Consider the following 22,211-nt stretch of genomic DNA (forward strand, 5'->3'; position numbering starts at 1 on the left):
TAAGAAGGTGCTTATTGTTCCAGAAATGCCAAAACTGTGGATGCAAAATGTGGTTTAGGCACACTGAGTGGTTCAAAATTGAGGGGGACATCTGAATGATTCAGATGAAACCCGAGAGATCCATTCATTACAATTAGGCAGCAGAGTTACTCTGGACTCATTCTGGCCTCTATTCAGAAATGTCCTTCTTTTCAGACATGCGCAAAACTGTGGCTGACTGTGCTTTTGTGGACACTTAAAAAGACAGACACTGCTGGATCATGGGCCAAAACCAACACAAGAGACAATAGTGCAGGATGGTCTCATAAAATGTAACATCTTTTATTAATATGTAATTTAAAAATATGAAAAACCTACATACACAAAAAACAGAGTATTCCTACAAATGGTACCAGTACACACAAAGTGTAAAAATGTATAAACTTGAGGAGACAAAAATTTTTAAAACATGCAGTAACCACCCCTAGTCTAAGTGCTATGACTATCCATAGAAGATCTGGTAAAAAAAATTAAGGTAAGTAATACTTGCATCAAAATGGTGTGTCCAGACGGGGAGAGAGTAAATGTGTGCTGGTCCAGTGGCCCATACACACATTTCACTCGCAGCTTCATCACACGCCAATGGACCAGCACACGTATTTTTAATTATATGCTTTCTTTGGTTGGCACCTATTCACACTAGCTTAGATGTGCTGGTCTTGTTCTCTATTTGTATAAAAGGCTTTTGTACATGTGCACTCCAACTCCCATTAGCCACAGGTGATTTTAAGCAGATTAGGCTTCTTTCAGACTTCAGTTGTTTGGCGTCAGTCACTTCCGACATAGTGACGGATCGACGGATCCGTCACAATTGTTGAGAAAACGGTTCCAACGGATCCGTTTTTTTGACAGATCCGTTACTTGGGGGTTGTCTGGGAAAAGTATCTACTTTTTGGAGCATGCGCAATTGAAAAAACGGATTGGGGCGACGGATCCGCCGAAATGACGGTCGCAACGGATCCGTCACCCATAGGCGGCCATTCTATGGAATGACGGACGCGACGGATCCGCCGCGAACCGTCATTTCGGCGTTGACAAAAAACGTTTCAATGTCCGTCTATGTCTAGACAACGTCCGCCAAATTTCGACGGATCCGTCGCATGACGGATGGAACTGACGACCATCCGTCACAATCCGTCGCCAATGCAAGTCTATGGGAAAATAACGGATCCGCCAAAAAAAAATGACGGATCCGTTATTTGAGGAAACTGGCAGTTTTAGACTGACGCCAAACAACTGAAGTGTGAAAGAGGCCTTAGCTGGTCCATTCCTGCCCCATAAATTGTAGGCTTTTTTGCCCAGGAGAGGTGACATATCAGGACAGGGACCCAATTTTCGAAGGACGCATTGACGTGGCAATTGGGCTCACATATATTGGCCAATCTGTGCGCTAAGTACATTCCTTTTTTTCATAGCAATTTTCGCAGATGAATATTTCATTTATACATTAAATAGCATTTTTTTCCAATTTTTCCCATTTTCTTTGGCAGCAATGCAGTTTCAATGTTCTAAAGTAATCACTCTTGGTAAATTATGGTGCAAACTTACTGTTTTTTACATACAGTGAATACGAAAGTATTGAGACCCCTTTAAATTTTTCACTCTTTGTTTCATTGCAGCCATTGGGTAAATTCAAAAAAGTTCATTTTTTTCTCATTATTGTACAGTCTGCACCCCATTTTGGCTGGAAAAAACCATAAATGTAGAAATTTTTGCATATTTATTTAAAAAAAAACTAAAATATCACAAGGTCATAATTAGAGATAAGTGAATATTTCAATGTTCGGTTCGGCTCATGATCGCCGAATTTGCAATATTCGCCGATTTAATGGTCGATTAAAACACCGAATATAGCCGAACATACACAGTACAAAAGCCGATGTTTCTCACGCTGTGAAACAGCATTGGAAACACCGGCGTAGCGCTTCTGATAGGCGGTGAAATCTTCCCTGCCGGTCAGAGAGCCGAGATTCCCATGCTGTCAGAAGACAGCGTGAGAACACAGCTGTGATCGAAGGTTTAAGGTTTACCTCAGGTCACTGGTGTCAGCTGATGGGACTACAGCTCCCATCAGCTGACACTTGCTGCCGCTAATAACAGTGAGATGCAGGAGTGGCGGATAGGAGTATTCATCAGCCGCTCCTGTGCTGTAAATAAATAATTTTAAAAAACCTGCGTGGGTTCCCCACTATTTTTGATAACCAGCCAGGCAAAACTCACAGCTGGGGGCTGCAACCCTCAGTTGTCAGCTTCAGCAAGGCTAGTTATCAAGAATAGAGAGGTCTCCAAGCTGTATTTTTAATTATTTAAATAAATCATTTTAAAAAAACGTCGAGAGGCCCCCCATTTTTGACAACCAGCCTTGCTAAAGCAGATAGCTGGGGGCTGGTATTCTCAGGCTGGTAAGGGGCCATAGATATTGTCCCCCAACAGCCTAAAAATAACAGCCCACAGCTGCGCAGAAAAGGTACATCTATTACATCTTCCAGAGTGCTCTGGACCTCAGACTTGGCCAAAGGTTCACCTTCCAACAAGACAATGACCCTAAGCACACAGCTAAATTAACAAAGGAGTGAATTCAGAACAACTCTGTGACCATTCTTGAGTGGCCCAGCCAGAGCCTTGACCTAATCCCAATTGAGCATCTCTGGAGACACCTGAAAATGGCTGTCCACCAACGTTCACCATCCAACCTGATGGAACTGGAGAGGATCTGCAAGGAAGAATGGCAGAGGATCCCCAAATCCAGGTGTGAAAAGCTTGTTGAATCATTCCTAAGAAGACTCATGGCCGTACTAGCTCAAAAGGGTGCTTCTAGTCAATACTGAGAAAAGGGTCTGAATACTTATGACTATGTGATATTTCCGTTTTTCTTTTTTAATAAATTTGCAAACATTTCTACATTTCTTTAAATTTCAGTCAAGATGGGGTACAGAGTGTACATTAATGAGAAAAACATGAACTTTTTTGAATTTACCAAATGGCTGCAATGAAACAAAGAGTGAAAAATTAAAAGGGATCTGAATACTTTTCTTACCCACTGTATATACACACATAATTCCAAGTTCAATAAATCTGTGTAAAATGTAAAGAAAACAATAACGTAATGATTTTTAATTATCTTATAACCACATTTTATTTGCAACAGAACATAGAACACAGATCTTAAGTTGAAATTTTTACATTTTAAAAAAAATTGATGGCTCAAATGAAGCGTGACTTACATGCGAAACTGCTGTCAGTCACATTGTCTCTACAATCTGTTTGTTACCACAGATAAAGCTTATTTTAATGTACAGTGGTGACTGCCCCATATTCTTACGTAAAACTGCAAGGACTTTAAATATTTCACCATTTACAGTACATAATATCATCAAAAGATTCAAATATTCTAGAGAAATATTCTAGAGAAATCGACAGTATGTGCACATGGGACAAGTCTGAAGGCCAATTTGTTTACTCATGATCTTCGGGCCCTTAGGGGGCACTGCATTTGTGAGCATTTTGCGTGATGCAGTAATGGACAGGACACAGAGCAAGGGTTAAAGTAATCTTTACTGATACAGGTGTATACTCCACGCAGGGAGGGGATAGTAGAGGCAGGGGTATGGCAGGTGATAGGAGCACAATAAGTGTGATGGGGGAGGTAAATTATAAAATTTATAAGTCTGACAGCTTTCTGACTGCAGAGTCTTAGGTTCTAACAGTGGTGCTCATGTGGTCGGTACGTGAAGAATCCCGTGTTGTCCTGCAGGCGTTGATGATCCGGTTCCTGGTGATTGTGACCCTGACATCTTGCACAGGGTCCTGGGTCCAGGATATAAGTTGAGAGTGAAGAGCGGTCTCCAACACTGCCGGTGTTTAACGAAGCTCGGCCGAAAGTTAACAGTTCTCGGTAAGTCACCTGCCATAGGAGGCACACGCGTTAATTACTGGCCTGTAGCGTTGGGCACCTGGAGTAGTGGAAGCCAACGGGCAAAATACAGTTCTCTGGTCACAGTCTCTGTAAGTGGCAACAGGGATAATATAGCGTGGGCCTGCGCTGAAACGGTGCTCAGAGGAAGGAGCACCAAACTTCCCCTGCTGCACACTGCATGCTCCCACCAAGTCTCTCCTCTTTCTCATGCGATCTCTCCTTTTTACTCTAGCTATGCCCCCTGCTGTCCAGTGTAAAGGTATTTCTGGGTCTCTGGGTTCCCTAAGACATCAAAGGTGACAGTCCCGACAGTTTCGGACCCGGCGCTAGAAAGGTACCCGGTGCCTCTTACACATTAATAAACGGCATGATTCGGTTGTGTACATTATTGCATGGCCTCCTGTATACTTTCAAAAATCATTATCTGTGAACATAGTTTGCCGTGCAATCCTCAAATGAAAGTTAAATCTCTGTCATCCAAAGAACAAGCCATGTATCCACACAATCCAGAAATGCAGCCATCTTCTCTGGGCTAAAGCTCATTCAAAATGGATTGAGACAAAATGAAAAACTGTTCAATGGTCAATTCAATCAAAAATTGAAATTCTTTATGAAAAACATGGATGCCATTTCCTGCAGACTCAAGAAGAGAGTGTAGCGCCCCCACTGCCGCAGGGCCGAGGGGTACCCGGTACCGGGCCTCTGAGTCTCTGCTCTGGGGTTGTCACGGTGGCTAGACCCGGTCCGTGACCCTGCTGAGGGGCGCCCAATGAAAGGTGTGGGTGGTGATGCTGTAGTGGTGCGGTGAAGGTCGCAGTAAATAACGAGGACACCAGGTTGCAGTCTCTTTACCTCTTTACTGAAGACTTCAGGATCCTCGGTCCGGAATACGGTTAACCGGGCTGTGGGAGACCGGCCGGTCCGATGGCACCTCCAGAGTTCCCTTTGCAGGTGGAAATCTGTGCCTACCTTCTAGCGCTTGTGTGTTGTGGTCCTCCCCTGCTGTGCTTACGGGATAGTCCCCACAACTGTTGTGTCTGTTTCTGAAGTTCCCTCACAACTCGATTATGATGTTCTTCTTCGTCCCCCAGATGATATGGCTAGGACGCACCCGTATGATGGGTAGGCTCGGAGCTCTTCCTGGACCCTAGTGTCGCCCCTCTCCTGTTGTTGCCCCCTATGTCTTCTTAGGTGATTTGGGTGAGACAGCCCACCTATAACTGACTGTCCTGCCGTAGATTTGAAGTTAGGCCTGGAGCTCTATACTTCCTCGGCGTTCCGGCCACCGGCTCAGTAGGATGTTGCCTCGTCTTACAGCACGACTCCTACTGGTGATTCTCCTTGTTGCGTTGATCTCGTTTCTCACTCAGCACAATAAACCTCGCTTCTTGTCCTTTCTTAGGGTACCGCCACGATCAGGTGCAGGCGCGGTCCCGTAACGTTCTCTCAGTTCGCTAGGCCTCTGTCAGGATCTCACCCCTGACAGGGACCCCCCTGAATCTTCCCCTGCAACACCCTCTGCCACAGGATGTTGCCTGGTTCCAACCCAGTCAGATTTCTGTCTAACTTCCTAGCCAACCCCCAGTTTTACCAGATTGTGAGTAGTGGCCTAATACATAGCACCCTTAGCTCCCCCTGGAGGCCAGACTGTGAAGTGTATTGGTGTCTGTGATACCTGGTCAGGAGAACTCCTTCAGTGCCGTCAGATGTACCATAGCCCCCCTTAGCGGCGGAGCATCAGTACTGCAACGACCAGGACTCTGGGGCGCTGCAAGAGGGCTATCCAATGTCCTATCAGAGCAAAAAATAAAAGCCTACATCTCTGATGGTATTAATGCCTTTGGTATGGGCAGATTATGCTGAGCATTACACAATGGTTTTAAAACAAAATATGGTCCTATACTAAAAATGTCTAATTCAGAAAAGGCCTTGCATATTTTAGCAAGACAATGCTCAACCACATGCTGCATCCATCACAACAGCATGTTTTCACAAATAGGAGTTCACATGATGTATTAGTAGTGTTGAGCGATACCTTCCGATATTTGAAAGTATCGGTATCGGATTGGATCGGCCGATATCCAAAAAATATCGGATATCGCCGATACCGATACCCGATACCAATACAAGTCAATGGGACACAAATATCGGAAGTGATCCTGGATGGTTCCCAGGGTCTGAAGGAGAGGAAACTCTCCTTCAGGCCCTGGGATCCATATTCATGTAAAAAATAAAGAATAAAAATAAAAAATATGGATATACTCACCCTCGGACGGGCCCTGTCTGTCACCGCTGCAAGCGTCTGCCTCCGTTCCTAAGAATGCAGAGTGAAGGACCTTCGATGAAGTCGCGGCTTGTGATTGGTCGCGTGAGCGGTCATGTGACCGCTCACGCGACCAATCACAAGCCGCGATGTCATCGCAGGTCCTACACTCACTGCATTCTTAGGAACGGAGGCAGACGCTTGCAGCGGTGACAGCCAGGGCCCTTCCGAGGGTGAGTATATCCATATTTTTTATTTTTATTCTTTATTTTTTACATGGATATGGATCCCAGGGCCTGAAGGAGAGTCTCCTCTCCTCCAGACCCTGGGAACCATACGCACTGCACACGCCTGGGAACTTATAGGAACTTCCGATTCCGATTTCCGATATCACAAAAATATCGGAACTCGGTATCGGAATTCCGATACAGCGAATATCGGCCGATACCCGATATTTGCAGTATCGGAATTCTCAACACTATGTATTAGCCAACCTGCAGTCCAGACCTTTTGCAAAATAGAAAACATTTGGTACATTATGAGTAGAAAAATCCAGAACTGTTGAGGCACTAGAATCCTACATAAGACAGAATCTTTTCCCAAAACTGAAGAAATTGGTCTCCTCCTCACTTCCTAGATGTTTATACATTGTTGTAAAAAGAAGGGACGCTATACAATGGTAGACATGGCCCTGTCCCAACATTTGATTTTTTCCTGCTATGAATTTCTAAATTAGTTATTTTTTTCAACTGCAATGGAAATATATCTAACTTTCAACTTCTGTATGTGTTATGCTCTCTATGTCATTGCATACTTGTTTTCCTCACGTTACACAATGTCCCAACTTTTTAAAATTGGGTTGTACTATGTAAGGTTACTTTCACACTAGCGTCGTGCACTGCACGTCGCAATGCGTCGTTGTGGATAAAAAACGCATCCTGCAGAGTTGCCCTCAGGATGCGTTTTTTCTCCAGAATTTTATTAACAACGCATTGCGATGCAGTGCTACACGTGCCATGTGACTTTTTTTGTGCGTCGAGTCCGCCATTTTCAACCGCGCATGCGCGGCCGAAACTCCGCCCCCTCCTCCCCGGACCTTGCAATGGGGCAGCAGAAGCGTCGTAAGATTGCTTCTGCTGCCCACGTCGGGCATTTTTTGCACAGTATGCGTCGGTACGTCGGGCCGACGCAGCGCGACGGCCCTGTACCGACGCTAGTGTGAAAGCAGCCTAACCTGTGTCTCTACTTCTTTTGAGACTGTAAGTCCTAAAGCGCTATGAAAGTGAGCAACTGTAATGGCATCATAGAATATGTAATTTGAGTTGTAGGTTGTATTGCTACATCAGTATCTATGTTGCATATTATGTGCAAAAGCCTCACAAACCCTGTTCCCATCACACTTTTGCCCTCTGTTTAACTTATGTGTAGGAAAAAGCTCCAGACATATACAGTTTGCGTCCCCTTTAGAATTTTCAAAAGGAAAAGCATTACTGCCAAAACTCGCACACCAATAATACTATATAAAATAAAAAAAATATAAAGCTGATTTTATTGCACAATACGACACATCACAAACAATAAAAACATAGTTAAAAATGTACACCATCCAAAATATACAGGTAATAGAGATCAAAAAGCAAGATGTACTGAAACTCCCCATAACACACCAACCTCCAACCTAATGGCTCATGAGGAAATAGAAATACACCAAGATCAAGCAGCACATAGTACACCTAGTAGCCACACAATCATGTGAGGCATATAAGGGTTGCTGCATAAGGATCTTGTATAGAAAAAGAACCAGGGCGGGGAAGGGAGGGGGAGAGAGAAAGGGTTAATAATAGCCCATAGAAAAAGACATGAAGCTAGATCTCAAGAAATAAATACGGAGGAAATCCTCCGTCCAAATACAACCTGATATCGTAGGGCGATGCCCACGCGTATCGCCTGACAAGCAGGCTTCGTCAGGGAAGATGCCACTTGAATGTCCGAACAGCTTTAAGTAACATGAGCCTAATAGCTCATAGAGAACCGGTGTGTGGGCGAATATCCGCCGGAAGTAGGGGAAGCAACCTAGGGCAGGACACTGAATCCACCATATCGTTCCTAGTACAAGTGGGGCCGACACAACACGCATGCGCAAAGAGCTGTGTCTCCAAAGATCACTCATACCGCAACCGCGGCGGCGCCAAGCAAAGCCCATAAATAGAAAATGCGCACGCACGTAGGGCATAGGGAAAGGATCAAACGTAAACAACATACTGCTAAATTATACAGTATATTGTTGCCGCAAAAACAACGTGTGAAAGATGCCTGTATGCAGCTGATGCAGTGCACTATTGCAGGTCAACTGCACACAGAGAATAACGGCACACAAGGCAGTCAATACGTATGACACCACTCCCAGACATAACCCATAAGACATCCACCACACACCCCCGGGGGCACTATCATACAACCAATCAATCTGGCCATACATGCACATACAGAACCTATAAACGACACTGAGGAGAGTGCACTTTTATACAAATTTTATCAAAAGGTTTTATTATAATTATTGTTAAAACTAGTATGGCTAAACACCTATAGTCTATAATAACAAAAGTGTGCAAATTTCCCTAAACAGTAATTAGTAGGTAGTAGTGCAAAAGGACAGAGGGCGGCTGAGACCCCAAAGAATAGCGGCGGGAAGAGCAGCAAAAGAGAACATGAGGCCAACAACCGAAGGTACAAATACGCCCCCATGAGCCAGTCAAAAAAACCCCAAACCCCATAACATAGCATGGGACAAAGGCCAACCTACAGGCAAAAAGGGGGGGGATAAACACATATAGGGGCAAGATTTCAAGCCCACCATGTAGTAGGAGGTAACAAGGCCTAGATGAATAAAGTACATCCCATGAGCCAATCATAGATATAGCCCCAATGAGCCAGTATACCATAGCATGGGCCAGAGACCAACCCACAGGCAAAGGAGTAATAAACACATGTAGGAGCAAAATTACAAGCCCCCCATGTAATAGGCGGTGCCAGGGCATAGATGAATAAAGTCCAGAGGAGCCCCGCCAGGCAACCAACAATTAAAGGTACCCATCCCAACAGGGCCAACACATAGAAGGCAATGAGTCCAATTCAAATAGGCTGTCCATCAGGTCCAAGAGAAGGTTAGGAAACAGGGTCGGTCCGAGGGTCCAGATATCGTTCCTCATGTCCGTGGGAGAGGTAAGATGGTTATCCCAGAAACCCGGTAAATAGCAATTCCTCATTCAGACCTGTAGGGGTAATGGAGCCAAGATTAAAAATCCATTTTGCTTCCATACGTAAGAGCAACTGCTTGTATTCCCCACCCCTATTTGACATTTGAACCCTATCCAGGCCTACAATCTTAATTCCGGAGGTCCGACCACCATGCTGTGTCAGAAAATGAGACGCTACCGGAGTCAAAGCCCTGCCTTTAAGAACATCTGAGCGCGCAAGATTAATAGTGGAAAGGTGTTTTTGTATCCTCCGCCGCAGCTCCTGAGATGTCTGGCCAACGTAAACACGTTGGCATGGGCATATAAGGGCATATATCACATAGGCCGTTTTGCAGTTGACATAGGATCGTAGTCTATGTTTATTGCCATCCCCCGGGTTGACAAAGAAATCCCCAACCGGGAACATGTACGGGCAGATACTGCAATTGCCACAGACAAAGGAACCACGATGTTTACCGCCACGATGCAATTTAACAGTTGGACGCCTATAGTGGCTCCTGGTTAGAAGATCCCTAAAATTAGGGGCTCTTCTTGCTGTAAGCAATGGCCGATCACCCACCACCAGGGACGTACATAAATCGGTGGTAAGGATGCCCCAATGCCTACAAAGAATGTCCCTAATTTGTGACCAATTATTATTATAATTGGTAATAAGCCTTGCCTTACCGTCCCGTACCTGTACTTTGGGTAATCTCAGTGGGGAGGAGAGACGTGCCCTTAATGGTCTCAGGGATAACAATGCCTTTTTGATCAAGGAAGCAGACAAAGGTGGTAATGTGGTCTTGTGGCCACATTCACTTTACCTGGAGGAGGCACATCGTCAACTAGGGAACAGCCGGTTTTATAGGAGGCTTCCATCGGATCCTACGGCAGTTTTTTCTATTAAATTTAGACAACTTCTGGAAAGGGCGAAGGACCTGGGTATCATTAGTCCTCAGGAGTTTGATTTCATGTGGGTGGAATCACCCATCACGGCAACGTTTTACATGTTGCCGAAGGTCCACAAAGATCTACAGAGGCCGCCAGGCCGACCTATTGTGGCCGGCATTGGTAGCCTCTGTGAGAAAGCGTGTATTTATGTGGACCACTTTCTCCAGCCCTTAGTAAAAAATCTGCCCTCATTTATTCAGGACTCGTCACATTTTATTCGAGTCTGCCGGGAGGTTTCCCTGCCCCCTGACTCCCTATTGGTTACTTGCGACTTGGAGTCGCTTTATTCTAATATCAGCCATGAGGATGGTACTACAGCGACTCTGTTCTTTCTTGATCAACTAGGTCACTCGGATAGGATGCACGATTCTCTAGTGGTTGATCTTCTGGAGTTTATCATGAAGCATAATTTTTTCCTATTTGACAGGACCTACTACCTCCAGGTCTCGGGTGTGGCCATGGGGGCTAGATGTGCCCCGGCCGTTGCCAACCTCTTTTTGGGTTGGTGGGAGGCCACCATTGTCTACACCCGGGAAGAATTCAAGAGGCATGTACGTCATTGGAGTCGTTACATCGACGACGTGTCCTTTGTCTGGACTGGGGGTAGTGAGGAATGTCTTAGCTTCATTGAATCCTTGAATGTGAATCACCACAATATACTGCTCACACATTCTATTTCTCCCACCACGGTTACTTTTTTAGATCTTCAAGTGGTGGCTGGGGAAGGAGGTTTATCTACTAGTCTTTACCGCAAGCCGACTGCAACAAATAGTCTTTTGGACTATAGAAGCTTCCATCCTCCACATACTAGAGACGGGGTCCCCTTGGGACAGTTTCTTAGGATAAGAAGGAATTGTACCTCGGATGAGGATTTCCATCAGGAGGCTCGTAAGTTGACGGACCGATTTAAACAGAGGCATTACCCACGGAGGAGTATTAGCACAGCCTTTCAACGGGCTAGGACATGCACACAGGAGTCACTTCTGCTTCCCCGAAATAAGGTATGGGACGGTAAGGCAAGGCTTATTACCAATTATAATAATAATTGGTCACAAATTAGGGACATTCTTTGTAGGCATTGGGGCATCCTTACCACCGATTTATGTACGTCCCTGGTGGTGGGTGATCGGCCATTGCTTACAGCAAGAAGAGCCCCTAATTTTAGGGATCTTCTAACCAGGAGCCACTATAGGCGTCCAACTGTTAAATTGCATCGTGGCGGTAAACATCGTGGTTCCTTTGCCTGTGGCAATTGCAGTATCTGCCCGTACATGTTCCCGGTTGGGGATTTCTTTGTCAACCCGGGGGATGGCAATAAACATAGACTACGATCCTATGTCAACTGCAAAACGGCCTATGTGATATATGCCCTTATATGCCCATGCCAACGTGTTTACGTTGGCCAGACATCTCAGGAGCTGCGGCGGAGGATACAAAAACACCTTTCCACTATTAATCTTGCGCGCTCGGATGTTCTTAAAGGCAGGGCTTTGACTCCGGTAGCGTCTCATTTTCTGACACAGCATGGTGGTCGGACCTCCGGAATTAAGATTGTAGGCCTGGATAGGGTTCAAATGTCAAATAGGGGTGGGGAATACAAGCAGTTGCTCTTACGTATGGAAGCAAAATGGATTTTTAATCTTGGCTCCATTACCCCTACAGGTCTGAATGAGGAATTGCTATTTACCGGGTTTCTGGGATAACCATCTTACCTCTCCCACGGACATGAGGAACGATATCTGGACCCTCGGACCGACCCTGTTTCCTAACCTTCTCTTGGACCTGATGGACAGCCTATTTGAATTGGACTCATTGCCTTCTATGTGTTGGCCCTGTTGGGATGGGTACCTTTAATTGTTGGTTGCCTGGCGGGGCTCCTCTGGACTTTATTCATCTATGCCCTGGCACCGCCTATTACATGGGGGGCTTGTAATTTTGCTCCTACATGTGTTTATTACTCCTTTGCCTGTGGGTTGGTCTCTGGCCCATGCTATGGTATACTGGCTCATTGGGGCTATATCTATGATTGGCTCATGGGATGTACTTTATTCATCTAGGCCTTGTTACCTCCTACTACATGGTGGGCTTGAAATCTTGCCCCTATATGTGTTTATCCCCCCCTTTTTGCCTGTAGGTTGGCCTTTGTCCCATGCTATGTTATGGGGTTTGGGGTTTTTTTGACTGGCTCATGGGGGCGTATTTGTACCTTCGGTTGTTGGCCTCATGTTCTCTTTTGCTGCTCTTCCCGCCGCTATTCTTTGGGGTCTCAGCCGCCCTCTGTCCTTTTGCACTACTACCTACTAATTACTGTTTAGGGAAATTTGCACACTTTTGTTATTATAGACTATAGGTGTTTAGCCATACTAGTTTTAACAATAATTATAATAAAACCTTTTGATAAAATTTGTATAAAAGTGCACTCTCCTCAGTGTCGTTTATAGGTTCTGTATGTGCATGTATGGCCAGATTGATTGGTTGTATGATAGTGCCCCCGGGGGTGTGTGGTGGATGTCTTATGGGTTATGTCTGGGAGTGGTGTCATACGTATTGACTGCCTTGTGTGCCGTTATTCTCTGTGTGCAGTTGACCTGCAATAGTGCACTGCATCAGCTGCATACAGGCATCTTTCACACGTTGTTTTTGCAGCAACAATATACTGTATAATTTAGCAGTATGTTGTTTACGTTTGATCCTTTCCCTATGCCCTACGCGCGTGCGCATTTTCTATTTATGGGCTTTGCTTGGCGCCGCCGCGGTTGCGGTATGAGTGATCTTTGGAGACACAGCTCTTTGCTCGTATGCGCGTTGTGTCGGCCCTACTTGTACTAGGAACGATATGGTGGATTCAGTGTCCTGCCCTAGGTTGCTTCCCCTACTTCCGGCGGATATTCGCCCACACACCGGTTCTCTATGAGCTATTAGGCTCATGTTACTTAAAGCTGTTCGGACATTCAAGTGGCATCTTCCCTGACGAAGCCTGCTTGTCAGGCGATACGCGTGGGCATCGCCCTACGATATCAGGTTGTATTTGGACGGAGGATTTCCTCCGTATTTATTTCTTGAGATCTAGCTTCATGTCTTTTTCTATGGGCTATTATTAACCCTTTCTCTCTCCCCCTCCCTTCCCCGCCCTGGTTCTTTTTCTATACAAGATCCTTATGCAGCAACCTCTTATATGCCTCACATGATTGTGTGGCTACTAGGTGTACTATGTGCTGCTTGATCTTGGTGTATTTCTATTTCCCCATGAGCCATTAGGTTGGAGGTTGGTGTGTTATGGGGAGTTTCAGTACATCTTGCTTTTTGATCTCTATTACCTGTATATTTTGGATGGTGTACATTTTTTAACTATGTTTTTATTGTTTGTGATGTGTCGTATTGTTCAATAAAATCAGCTTTATATTTTTTTTATTTTATATTGTATTATTGGTGTGCGAGTTTTGGCAGTAATGCTTTTCCTTTTGGTTCTCATGTAATTGTTTATTACTGACCTTGCACCCATTAATTTCTTTATGTTCATATGGTGGTGCGCCCAAAACTTTGTCCTAGTCCCTTTAGAATTTTCCACATTTCTGCATAAATTTGACTTAAAACTACATCATATTTTCACACAAGTCCTATGAATAGATAAAAAGATCCAAATCAAACAAATGAATCAAAAATATTATATTTTGTCATTTGTTTATTATGGAAAATGATCTATCACATGTCTGTGAGTGGCAATAGTATGTGAACCCTTACTCTTAATATTTGGTGTTACCCCTTTGTAAAGCAATAATAGTTGAATCTAAAAATTTTCGGTAATTGTTGATTAGTTCTGCATATCAACTTGAAGGAATTTTAGTCCATTCATCCCTTTGAAATAGTTTCAATTCTGTTATGTTGATGGGTTTTCTACCGTGAACTGCTCGTTTCAGGTATTTCCGCAAAATGTCAACAAAATTTCAAGACTTTGACTTGGTCATTCCAGAACTATAACTTCATTATTCTTTCATAATTTTCTTGAACACAGCTTGTGTGCTTTGGGTCATTGCCTTGCTTTTTGACCCTCATTCTCTGGATATTCAGCTCATGGGTGGATTTCCTTGTCATGGTCCAGTCCGGAGTTTATTTTCATCTTTCCTCTCCTCAGCCTCGTTCTTGAGCTAGCTGGGCTATTTCAGTCCCTCACAGCCTGCTGACCGGTGTTAGTGATAGTTCATGCTTCCCAGCTTGAGCCCCTGACCTGTATTCTGATTTTGGTGATCCGTGTGTCTCTGACTGCCTGTACCCGTGTATGACTCGATCTGATCTCTGGACTTCGCCTCTTGTTTACCGTCTCTGACACCACGCTCCCCTCCTGGTTCTGACTTTGGCTTGTACCCTGACTTTGTCTTACATCTCACATTTTGGTTACCACGTTCCCGGTAGGCTCTGATTTCTTGCCTGTCTCTGACTATTCTCCTGACTGCCCCTGTGTACAGTGCTGATATCTCTGTGTATGACCTTGGCTTGTCTGACTTTTCTCATTACCTGTGACACCTGTGCCTGAGCTCTGTGTTACTACGCTTAGTGTTTAACCTCTCTTCCCTCACCAGCTCCCCCTGGTGGAGGTTTCACTATAGTCCTGACATTCTCACGTTCTTCACAACTTTTCACCATGTCCTGACATGAGAATTTGCTAATACACTTCAGAATTCATTGTTCTATCAATGATGGCAAGCCTTCCTGGCCCGGATGCAGTAAAACAGGCCCACACCAAAGATATTACACCACTGTGTTTAACAGAGCGTATGACATTTTTATGACGTAGTGCAGTGTTTTTCTTTCTCCAAACATAATGCATAATTTTAAACTACAAATCTCAATTTAGTTCTCATACTTACACCAAAAAAGATTTCAACAGCTTTCTGACTTGTCCACAGAAAATTTAGCAACCTGGAGATGGGCAGCAATGTTTTTATTAAAGAGCCGTGGCTTTCTCTTTGCAAACCTGTCATGCACACCATTGTTGTTCAGTGTCCTGCTGATGTTTAACTCATTAACATTAGCTTATGTGAGAGAGGACTTTAGTTCCTTAGAGGTTATCTTGGGTTCCTTAGTGACCTCGTAGACTATTATATGCCAGGGATCTTTGTTGACCAACCATTGCTAGGTAGGGTAATAATACTCTTGAATTTCCTCCATGTGTACATAATCTATCTGACTGTGCATTGGTGGAGTCCAAACCCTTTAGATATGGGTTTGTTACCTGTTCTAGCTTGATGATCATAAATAACTCTTATTCCACAAGCATGTGTTTTGACGATTCAGCTTTGATAGATACCTGTTTTTAAAATATAATAGGTCCCCACTCACAGGTTGGAATCCTATTGATGGAAAACACCACACTCTTATTATACCTTCAAATTGTCTTCTAACCCTAAAGGTTAGTTGCTGGAGACATCTCTCCCAACCCCGGCCCCCCATGTTATAGCCAGTCAAACCTCCCAACTGCTACACTCAGAAACCCCTCTAACCTTATTAATATTCCATGCATGCCTCCTGTCTCTTTCAATTGTGCCCTTTGGAATTCTCGCTCTGTGTGTAATAAACTCTCCTTCATTCATGACTTCTTCCTTTCTAACTCTCTTAATCTCCTGGCTCTTACTGAAACCTGGATCCAGCAGTCAGACACCACCGCTGCTTCTGCTCTTTCATATGGTGGACTACACTTTTCTCATACCCCAAGATCAGACAACAGAGCAGGTGGAGGCATTGGTCTGCTCCTTTCACCCAAATGCACCTTCCAAATTATCCCCCAAGTACCCTCACTTGTATTCCCTTCCTTTGAGGTCCATGCTGTCAGACTCTACGTCCTCTTCTCCATGCGAGTGGCGGTGGTGTATCGTCCTCCCGGCCCCTCTCATCAGTTCCTGGATCACTTTGCCACCTGGCTTCCACACTTTCTCTCCTGTGACACCCCCACTCTTATCATGGGTGATTTCAACATCCCCATTGCTTCTCCCCTCTCCCCATCTGCTTCTCACCTTTTATCTCTAACCTCCTCTTTCGGCCTCTCGCAGCATACTAACTCTCCAACACATGAAGATGGAAACTCCCTTGACATGGTCTTCTCCCGGCTTTGCTCAGTGGACGATTTCACAAACTCCCCTCTCCCGCTCTCTGACCACAACCTTCTTTCATTCTCTATCAAGAACTGCCATCCCGCTCAGGTCACCCCCACTTTCCACACTTATAGAAACATACAGGCCATTGCACCCAGAAACGTATGAAGAACTTGCAGTCCTCATTGGCCCCAATCTCCTCCATCTCATGTCCTGATTCTGCTCTGAAGCATTACAATGAAACCCTGCAAAGTGCCTTGGATGAAGCTGCACCTCCTATACATAGAACAACTCAGCACAGATGGCGACAACTGTGGCACACGCTGCAAACACGTTTCCTGCAGCGGTGCTCCAGGTGCTCCGAACGTCTGTGGAGAAAATCTAATCTACCCGAAGATTTCATCCATTATAAGTTCATGCTAAAAACATACAACTCTGCCCTTCACCTCTCCAAAGAAACCTATTTCAACACCCTGATCACTTCACTGTCAAATGTCTCTTTGACACTTTCCAGTCCCTACTTAACCCAAGAGAGCAGGCCCCAACCACGGATCTCCGCGCTGACGATCTGGCCAATTACTTCAAAGAAAAAATTGACCACATTCGACAGGAAATCATCTCCCAATCTCTTCATACCATGCACTGTCCTCCTTCCCCCACTGCATCTAGTTCACTCTCTGACTTTGAGCCAGTTACAGAAGAAGAAGTAGCCGGGCTCCTTGCATCTTCTCGCCCGACCACTTGCACCAGTGAACGCATTCCGTCACATCTCCTCCAGTCCCTTTCCCCAGTTGTCACCTCTCACCTAACAAAAATATTCAACCTTTCTCTCACTTACGGTATTTTTCCCTCCTCATTTAAGCATGCCATCATACATCCATTACTTAAAAAAACATCCCTCGACCAAAACTGTGCCGCTAATTATAGACCTGTCTCTAATCTTCCCTTCATCTCTAAACTCCTCGAATGCCTGGTCCACTCCCGTCTTACCCGCTATCTCTCAGATAACTCTCTTCTCGACCCTCTTCAATCTGGCTTCCGCTCTTTACACTTTACTGAAACTGCCCTCACTAAAGTCTCTAATGACCTACTAACAGCTAAATCTAATGGTCACTACTCCATGCTAATTCTCTTGGATCTCTCCGCAGCATTCGATACTGTGGATCATCAGCTCCTCCTCAATATGCTCCGCTCCATCGGCCTCAAGGACACCGTTCTCTCCTGGTTCTCCTCCTATCTTTCTGACTGATCCTTCACTGTATGTTTTGCTGGTTCCTCCTCCTCTCACCTTCCCCTTACTGTTGGGGTTCCTCAAGGATCAGTCCTAGGCCCCCTCCTCTTCTCTTTGTATACTGCCCCTATTGGACAAACAATCAGTAGATTTGGTTTCCAGTACCATCTCTATGCTGACGACACCCAATTATACACCTCTTCTCCTGTTATCACGCCAACCTTTTTAGAAAACACCAGTGATTGTCTTACCGCTGTCTCTAACAACATGTCCTCCCTCTATCTGAAGCTGAACCTGTCAAAAACTGAACTCCTCGTGTTCTCTCCCTCTGCTAACCTACCTTTGCCTGACATTGCCATCTCCGTGTGCGGTTCCACCATTACTCCAAAGCAACATGCCCGCTGCCTTGGCGTCATCCTTGATTCCGAGCTTTCATTCACCCCCCACATCCAATCACTGGCTCGCTCTTCTTATCTGCATCTCAAAAACATTTCTAGAATTCGCCCTTTTCTTACTTTCAACTCAGCAAAAACTCTTACTGTTTCACTTATTCATTCCCATCTGGACTATTGTAACTCTCTACTAATCGGCCTCCCTCTTACCAAACTCTTCCCGCTCCAATCTGTCCTGAATGCTGCAGCCAAGATCATATTCCTCACCAACCGTTACACCAATGCCTCTACCTTGTGCCAGTCATTACACTGGCTACCCATCCACTCCAGAATCCAGAGCAAAACTACCACCCTCATCCACAAAGCACTCCATGGCTCAGCACCACCCTACATCTCCTCTCTGGTCTCAGTCTACCACCCTACCCATACCCTCCGCTCCACTAATGACCTCAGGTTAGCATCCTCAATAATCAGAACCTCCCACTCCCATCTCCAAGACTTTACACGTGCTGCGCTGATTCTTTGGAATGCACTACCTAGGTTAATACGATTAATCCCCAATCCCCACAGTTTTAAGCGTTCCCTAAAAACTCATTTGTTCAGATTGGCCTACTGCCTCAACGCATTAACCTAACGATCCCTGTGTGGCCTATCATTAAAAAAAAAAAAAAACATAATCAGGTTCCTTGTATCATGTTCTCATACACTTTATGCAGTTAATAGCACTCGGTGTCTGTACTGTTACATACTTGGGCAGTTAACTGGTTCATGCAGCTTTACATGAACACCCGAGCCTTACACTGTGGCTGGTCCAAATAACTAAAGCAATTGTTACCATCCACCTCTCGTGTCTCCCCTTTTCCTCATAGTTTGTAAGCTTGCGAGCAGGGCCCTCATTCCTACTGGTATCTGTTTTGAACTGTGATTTCTGTTATGCTGTAATGTCTATTGTCTGTACAAGTCCCCTCTATAATTTGTAAAGCGCTGCGGAATATGTTGGCGCTATATAAATAAAATTATTATTATTATTATTATTATTATTATTATTAAAGGTTCACATCATTTTGCTACTCACAGACTTATGATATTGGATTATCTTCCTCAATAAAAATGACAGTGTAATATGTTTGACTTGTTTGATTTGGATTCCCCTATATACTTTTAGTACTTGTGTCTAAATCTGTAGCTTTAGGTCAAGTTTATGAAGAAATATGAAATATTCAAAAGGAGGACAGCAACACATTCCAATGTCAGTGTAATGTATTGGTTATAGAGTAATAAAAAAACTACCATGTTGGGCTGTAAATCTTCCTGGTTTTACATTCTTCAGTAAAGTTTTGAGTAATGAGCATAATGAGAGTAAATGGGAAAGCCAAGCTTTTTTTCGGCAGACTCTACAAAAAGGTATGGGGAGCAGTGAAAATGTTGGAATGGATAGTTAAAGTGCTGAAAGGAAGGAGAACAGCATGAGGAAGACCCCTGAAAGCATCTCTGACTCCGAGATCGCTGCTGAGAACTTTAAGCAGTAACAATAAAACATTCCAAACCCACGATAAATTGCATTTTACAGGAAAAAATGTTAAGAAACATTTTTCCTGTACTATGACTTGTTTATAAGGCAGCATTTAAAAAGGATTTTAAAAAAATAATTATAATTTATGTAAACTTAAATAGATTTTTTTTATTTAAAAAAATAGGAAATTTCAGTAGAATTTATGGAGGAATCAAGAACTGCCAAAAATGATGGACTCAGGCTGGTTTCACATTTGCGTTTGTTGCCGCAGCGTTTGTACCGCATATAAACGCATGCGTCGTGTTTTCCTATATTTAACATTAAAATCGCATGCGTTTTTTTGTTCGCGTTTTGCCGCGCTTGACGACGCATGCGTCGTCTCGTCGTTTGCGGCTTGGCGCGGAAATGCAACATGTAGTAATTTCTAGAGGCGTCTATTTGCCGCCAGGAAATGCATGCGGTCGATTGCGCAAGGATTGCGACCAAAAAACGCATTGCTGTCTATGTAAACACATGCGTTTTTTAGCACATACGTTTGGTTGCATTTTTGAATGCATGCGTTTCAATTGAGAAAAACATGTCTAGACACTGATAAGCCACCCCCCACCTTCAAGGTGATAAAAGGGAGGGTGTGGACAGTTGCAGGTCACTTCTCACCAGACAGCCAAGTAAAGCAGATGGACCACAGTGGACAGCCAAGCAGAGCAGACGGCCCACAGTGGACAGCCAAGCAGAGCAGACGGCCCACAGCGGACAGCCAAGCAGAGCAGATGGCCCACAGCGGACAGCCAAGCAGAGCAGACGGCCCACAGTGGACAGCCAAGCAGAGCAAACGGCCCACAGCGGACAGCCAAGCTGAGCAGACGGACCACAGCACCTTGGAGCAAACAAGCCTCAGAACAATGTGAGTATATCCTAGCCAATGCCTTTATTTTCTATTTTCTGTCTCTACATGTCCTAATTTCTGCAATTTCTTTCTTTCTACATGCATCAGAATGTCTTCTTTGGATTCTTCATCTGGTGAGGAGTTTCGGCCAGGACAGTCGGAAGTGGAGCATGTCAGTGAGGTGAGTACTTGCCTCTTCAGATTGGTAAGTATTCACTGTCACATCGACACATGTGACAATTTAAATTTTTCTTTTTTTAGAGCTCTTCTACTATGGCAGAGACAGGGCAGGAGCAGCGGAGTCAAGGTCTGGTGGAAAGACGGCAGCGGGTACGTATACAAGGCTGACTGTCCTCAGTGTAATATTCTTGAATCTTCCTTTCTTTCCATTCTCATTTCTTTACTTTTTTCTTGTGGAATCCTTTTGTATGTTGACTTTACTATTCATGCCATTTCTCAGCATCTTTTTTCTTTCTTTTCCTTCTGTTAATTGAGCAAACTGTAATGACTTTCTTTAATTTTTAGGTTTCACAACGGGAGGATGATCTTATCGAGAATGACCTCCTCATCCCCCTGGTCCAGGAGAGAGTCCCATTGTGAGACACCCGGGATCCACTGCACTTAAACAATGTGATGATCCGGCGGTTATGGAATGAGGTGGCCCAAGCGATGTGGGATGGCTGGAACAACGCCCCGACATGGGTCCGAGCAGCATTTGGTAAGTATTGCACTGCAGTGTGAAGCAGCAGAGACCTTGGCCATGCTCACTCGACTGTGTGTGATGAAAGAAACTTTCTGGAGTTTCTCTCATCACACACAGTTGTGTGAGCACGGCCAAAAATACTTTTTCTGACCACCATTTTTTTTGTAACAGTATCCAAAGTCAAAACACGTTGGCGTTCGATGAAGGACCACTTCAACAAGGACCTGCGTCAAGAGAGCCATGTTCCCAGTGGTTCAGGAGCAAGGATCAGATGCTACAAATACCATCGCGTTCTGTCATTTTTAAGACCGGTCTTTGCCCAGAGAACGTAAGTATTTATCACGTGCATTGGTGTTGTGAACTCTATTTTTGGGCTCCCTCTAGTGGTCACAAGCAGTACTGTGTAGTGTTGTCTTTCTGCAGGTTGCAGCATCAGCTGGTTCGTTATCCTTGGTTGGTTTCTTATTTAGCTCACCTGGATACTCAGTTCCTTGCCTGCTATCAATGTATTCAGTGCTCTTCAGATTCCTTGTGTCTACCTTGCTCCCAGTCTCTCCAAGACAAGCTAAGTTTTTGTTTGATCATTTTTTGATTATCAGTGTTCATTATGTTTTTAGTCCAGCTCGCTAAAATGTGATTTCCTCGCTTGCTGGTTGCTCTAGGGGACTGAGTTTCTCCCCCCACACCGTGAGTTGGTGTGGGGGTTCTTGAAATCTCAGTGTGGATATTTTGTAAGGGTTTTTTACTGACCGCATAGATTCCCTTTTCTATTTTCTGCTATCTAGTATTAGTGGGCCTCATTTGCTGAATCTGCTTTCACCCCTGTGTATGTGCCTTCCTCTTACCTCACCGTTATTATCTGTTGGGGGCTTCTATATCTTTGGGGATTATTTTTCTGGAGGCAAGAGAGGTCTTTCTTTCTCTCTAGGGGTAGTTAGTTCCTCAGGCTGGCTCGAGACGTCTAGGATTTTTAAGGACGTTCACCGGCTACTTCT

The sequence above is a fragment of the Ranitomeya variabilis genome, chromosome 1, assembly GCF_051348905.1.
Source record: "Ranitomeya variabilis isolate aRanVar5 chromosome 1, aRanVar5.hap1, whole genome shotgun sequence".
Lineage (NCBI taxonomy): Eukaryota > Metazoa > Chordata > Amphibia > Anura > Dendrobatidae > Ranitomeya > Ranitomeya variabilis.